Below are 5,915 nucleotides of genomic sequence, written 5' to 3'. Positions count from 1 at the left end.
CCATTTAGCATAGACAGCTACCATTTTGTTATTATCAGAAATAGCATGTCGTTCTAGTTCCTCCATCGAGTAGAAGCCTTCAGGAGAAACCATTCTCTCAGTTGTGCTAAGATGTTGGCATTGTAGCATTCTGCGAGGTCTACTAAGCCAGATCCTCTACTAATTTATGTTTGATGAGTCTAGGTTTTTTTACCTGCCCAGATGAAACTGGAGTGATGTTTGGAGTGATTTAAGGTAGGCCTGAGGAAGACAGCCACCATTTTGAAGGGTCTGTACCTGGCAAACAAACATCCCCAGCAATGTCCTGAGCACTGTATTCCCCTTACAGTTTTTTCTCTTCAATATGTTACTATGTTTAATGAGGATGCTGACTTCTGTCCCTACCCGCCACCTGTCAGACCTGTAGCACACATCATTCAGGTCATTCTGGTAAGCCAGTCCTTTATAGAAATGCACAGTATTTAATCTCCATCACCACTATTAAGTCATGCACTTCACAAATCTGGCCTTTATGGAAGAGTGGCAAGAAGAAAGTCATTGTTGAAAGAAAGCCATAAAAAGTCCCATTTGCAGTTTGCGAGAAGCCATGTGGGGAACACGGCAAACATGTGGAAGAAGGTGCTCTGGTCAGATGAGATGAAAATTTTACTTTTTGGCCTAAAAGCAAAATGTTATGTGTGGTGGAAAACTAACACTGCACATCGCCCTGAACACACCATCCCCACTGTGGTGGTGGCAGAATCATGTTGTGGAGATGCTTTTCTTCAGCAGGGACAGGGATGCTGGTCAGAGTTGATGGGAAGATGGATGGAGCCAAATACAGGACAATCTTAGAAGAAAACCTGTTAGAGTTTGCAAAAGACTTGAGACTAGGGAAAAGGTTCACCTTCCAGCAGGACAAGGACCCTAAACATACAGCCAGAGCTACAATGGAATGGTTTAGATCAAAGCATATTCGTGTTTGAGAATGGCCCAGTCAAAGTCCAGACCTAAATCCAATTGAGAATCTGTGGCAAGACTTGAAAATTGCTGTTCAAAGACGCTCTCCATCCAATCTGACAGAGGTTGAGCTATTTTGCAGAGAAGAATGGGCAAACATTTTACTTTTTATATGTGCAAAGCTGCTAGAGACAAACCCAAAGGGACTTGCAACTATATTTACAGCAAAAGTTGGTTCTACAAAGTATTGACTCAGGGAGGTTAAATACAAATGCATGCTACACTTTTCAGATATTTATTTTTAAAACATTTTGAAAACCATTTATAATTTTTCTTCCACTTCACAATGATGTGCCACTTTGTGTTGGTCTATCACATAAAATCCCAATAAAATACATTTACATTTTTGGTTGTAACATGGCAAAATGTGGAAAATTTCAAGGGGTATGAATACTTTTTTAAGGCACTGTATTGTGGAGTTTTCTTAAATTTGACTGCATAAGTAGAAATATGCTTTAAATATGAGTGCATGAACCTATGAATCTCATATTTCATAAATATGCCAAATTGATGTACTTGTTAAAAAGTACATTTACTGATAATGATGGCCACTACGATGGTGGTGGCCATGCATTTCACTGAAATGATGAAGACAAGCATACAAAGGAGGTGCACCAGCCTAGTGCATTACTGTAAGACTCATTAATAATTTAAATACTTATTTCAATATAATCACAAAGGAAAATTGTGTAAAAGCATAACAATGTCACATGTCCACCAAAAGGGCGCATCTTACACGTTTAAAGGGCTGTGCCCTCTTCCTCGGAGCTCTGAGGCACTAAGCACTGAAATTATGAAGTTTATGTAATAGAATTGAGTACTGTCTGTACACTTTTTTTATTTGCACTAACAGTTTTGTGTTCAGGACAACCTGTTTTAAAAACTTAACTGTTAGTGCAAATGAAAAAAAAGCACAGACAGCACTCACAAAGCACTCATTGCATCTACTATATTGAATAGGAAGATAGAGGAAGCAGTGCACTGAGAGGAGAAGGTCAATCCTAAGTGTGCCCATCTGCAATGCATGTAAATCTATTTGCTGCCTTTAGGTTTTATTCACTGTAGCAGCTGTAAAATGATCCTGCAGCAAGATGCTGCTCTTCTTGTATCGTATTGTGTTCTGGCTCCAAGATATAAATAACTAATATTAAGTTGGTGGTGTTACTAAAATAAAAAAATGAAAACACATTTTGTATATTTTTTTAAATCTTTTTTTAATAAGATGGGTTCACCTTAAAGGACCATAATTCTTTAACAGGCTACTTTTAAAAAATAATTTGCACCATTTATATTAGTTTGTTTAAAAAGGTTATGAATAATACTCATGTTTCAAGTTTAGGACATAAGATATTTTAGATATTGTGAATTTTGGTTAAGACATTTTCTATACTTCACTGACCCCCTGTGTTTCAATGCCATTGAGTTATACTTCATTCTGTGGCAAAGTACTATGTTTCAATTCACCGTCTACAGAGTGCAGTCAACATCTAAAAAAAATCAATGTCATTTACCACATAATGTGAATGGCAGCTGCCACTACTTGCAGAAGCTGCTAATTTAATGACATTAGGGTAATAGTTTCTATCTTCCTACTAATTATTTGTTACATATCTGTTTAAATCTGGCACCAAAGCCAGATTCACCAGGCGGCATGTCTGACAAAAGTTTAATTCTAAGCGACATACATGGTATTTTGAAAATGTATCAGTTCTTTAAGGCCTCCCTTACAAGAAAGTGACTTTAATGCATAGACAATTTAGAAATAATTGCTTTTCTAGTCCAATCTGCATGTTTCTTTTTGTATCATTTGAACAGGTTCTTTCACAAAGTACCCAAGATGCATGAATCAAGTTTATATTTGTTTTATATGTTTAAAAAATGAATGCATTAACATGCATTAAATTATTGCCTCTAGAGCAGGGGCCTCAAACTGGCGGCCCTCCAGCTGTTGAGAAACTACAAGTCCCACAAGGCATTGCAAGGCTGACAGTTACAAGCATGATGGGACTTGTAGTTTTCCAACAGCTGGAGGGCCGCCAGTTTGAGACCCCTGCTCTAGAGTGAACAATATCAAGGCAGGATTAAGGTCCCCTTCCCATTTAGCAAGGACAGCCACCATTTTGTTATTACTAGAAATGGCATGTCGTTCTAGTTCCCCATCGAGTAGAAGCCTTCGGGAGAAACCATTCTCTCAGTTGTGATAAGATGTTAACGTTGTAGTATTCTGCGGGGTCTACTAAGCCGGACCCTCTACTAATCTATGTTTGATGAGTCTAGGTTTGGACACTTGTGTTTTTTTACCTGTCCAGATAAAATTGGAGTGATGTTTGGAGTGATTTAAGGTAGGCCTGAGGAAGACAGCCACCATTTTGAAGGGTCTGTCCCTGGCAAACAAACACCCCCAGCAATGTCCTGAGCACTGTATTCCCCTTACAGTTTTTTTTCTCTTTAACATGTCACTATGTTTAATGAGGATGCTGACTTCTGTCCCTACCCACCACCTGTCAGACCGGTAGCACACTTCATTCAGGTCATTCTGGTAAGCCAGTCCTTTATAGAAATGTAAAGTATTTAATGTCCACGCCAATTAAAGCTGGCCAAGGACGGTTTGAATCTCAGTGAGTTCAGCAGGGACCAGCCGAGATTCAAACCATTAATGGGAACTCTAAATGTACCAAAGTTGATCGATCAACTTGGGTGCAACCAGGCTGTCAGATTTTACATGCGATTATTGCTAGTGGCTAGTCGCTTCATCTATGGCTGGCTTAAGACATGTATAGATGCAGTGTTAAAGAGTAACACATGCAAAACAAGACTTCTGTGTGTTGCACCAATGTGTCAGGGCTGGATTAGCCCGCACAAATCACCAAGTCTGATCATGTGAAATAAGTACTTGAAACAAATATACAATAACAACTTCAAATTGAGCTCAAATATGCATTAACTGAAATATTGCTTTGGACTGTGAGCAGTCACTTATAATCCTTATTTAAATTCACAATATCATTTGCACACCAGCTAAAATTTCAAATAAGTTAAAATATGTGAATTATGAAGCTGATGGCTGCTGTCCCTGCCTGCCAGCCCATCCACTAGCTGTCAGTCTTGTAGCACAGAACACTTTCTTTGGCTCTGTGCTAAAGGTCTGGAAGGCAGCAGGTAGGCCTGCAGGCACAGACAGAAGCTGGCAGCTGCATCATTTGCATATTCATAATATAAATTCATAATTCATATCACAGCAGGAGGACCTAGGGCACTTGGTGCATTACCCACTCCTAACCTCATTCACTCATTGCACACCCCCGACCCGGAAAAGGGTGACCCAAAGCAGAAAAGGTTCAAGTTTTATTTAACCATAGACATTTAAGCCACTCCCACTGTTATTGCAATTTCACTGCGTCATTTCTCTACCTATAGTGTCCAAGGCACGTTTTACCTTGAATGTTTGCCCCTTGTTTCAAAACAAATTTTTTGAGGGTGTGGTAAAAAGGGTGACATAATTTTGTAGGTGTGGCTCCAAATAGGGATGTGATGTTGTAGGTGTGGTTATAATGGGCATGGTCAGAAGGAGGTTTCCTAGATTTCACTTGGAAAATCTTGTAACCTTACCCTGGGAAAAATGTTGCTTAGATAAACTGTTTTCAAAAAGTGCAATCCTTTCCCTATATAACTACTGATATACTTTACCAGATATCCAGTAAGTAGATATTAGTAGCTAGAATTAAAACATTAGCTTTAAAATCTCAGAAATGTTTAATGTTCAAATTAGATTAAAAATCACATCAAAGTGTGGAGAAACATAGAACAGAACATAGAAAAATGCAGGGCCAGACTAAGGAGCAAAAGAGACTTTGAGTGCTATAGTAAGAAGAGTGCATCTGGGGCTGCTGACTCACCCCTTTCCGGGAAACAAACAGCGGTTCATGATACACTAAATGCGACCAGATGTCTAACTGAGTGCTAAGCCCCACAGGGCTCCTAATATACAAGGCAGGACTCTACAGTCCTGTGCATTACACCTAGACATAAATGTCGATAGTGGCTCCTAATACACAGGGGGACAGGCTGTAAAACTGATAGCCCTGTTTGCTCTTCAGTTGCGATACGCAGAACTGAGCAGTCAGTTTTTTTGTCAGAAATGCTGACAACAGTTATGCCCAGTACACATGGTAGGATTTTCCGACAGAAAATGTGCGATCGGAGCGTGTTGTCGGAAATTCTGACTGTGTGTGGGCTCCATCGGATTTTCCGACACACAAAGTTTGAGAGCAGGCTATAAAATTTTCCGACAACAAAATCCGATCGCATCAATTCCGACCGTGTGTGGACAATTCCGACGCACAAAGTGCCACGCATGCTTAGAAGAAATTCTGAGACGGAACAGCTCGGTCTGGTAAAATTAGCGTTCGGAATGGATAGAGCACTTTCGTCACGCTGCAATGTTTAAAATTGTTTAATACAGCGCACGCTCTTCTTTATAATGTGAGAAGAATGAAGTAGTTTTGCTGCTCATATTCACACAGACTTCTCACTAACTTCTTTCTTTATTATTTATCGTGATTCCCTCAATATATTTTGATTTGTCACATCTGACCAAATTTGTTTTTTGTTGTTTTATTTTTGTTTTGTATTTTTTTCAAGGCTGATTTATTTTTGTTTTTTGGGGTTTGTGTTTGTTTCAAGGCTGATGTTTTTTTTATTTTTTCTTGGTTTTACTCCATAATATTTTTGTGTGTGTTTTGTGTGTCAAGTTACCACAACACCATTGGTATCTTGTATTATTTAATCTCAAGGAGATTGTTTGGTGTTGGTGTCCTTTGTTAATTTCACATTGTATTTTTGAAATGTATCTACCTCCTCACAAACAAACTGTCCTTTTTGAAGGAAAACACACATAGGCGAGTATAATTTAACCA

The sequence above is a fragment of the Aquarana catesbeiana genome, linkage group LG03 (genome assembly GCF_042186555.1).
Source record: "Aquarana catesbeiana isolate 2022-GZ linkage group LG03, ASM4218655v1, whole genome shotgun sequence".
Taxonomy (NCBI): Eukaryota; Metazoa; Chordata; class Amphibia; order Anura; family Ranidae; genus Aquarana; species Aquarana catesbeiana.
The sequence above is the reverse complement of the archived record's forward strand: the minus strand, read 5'-3'. Positions refer to the sequence as shown.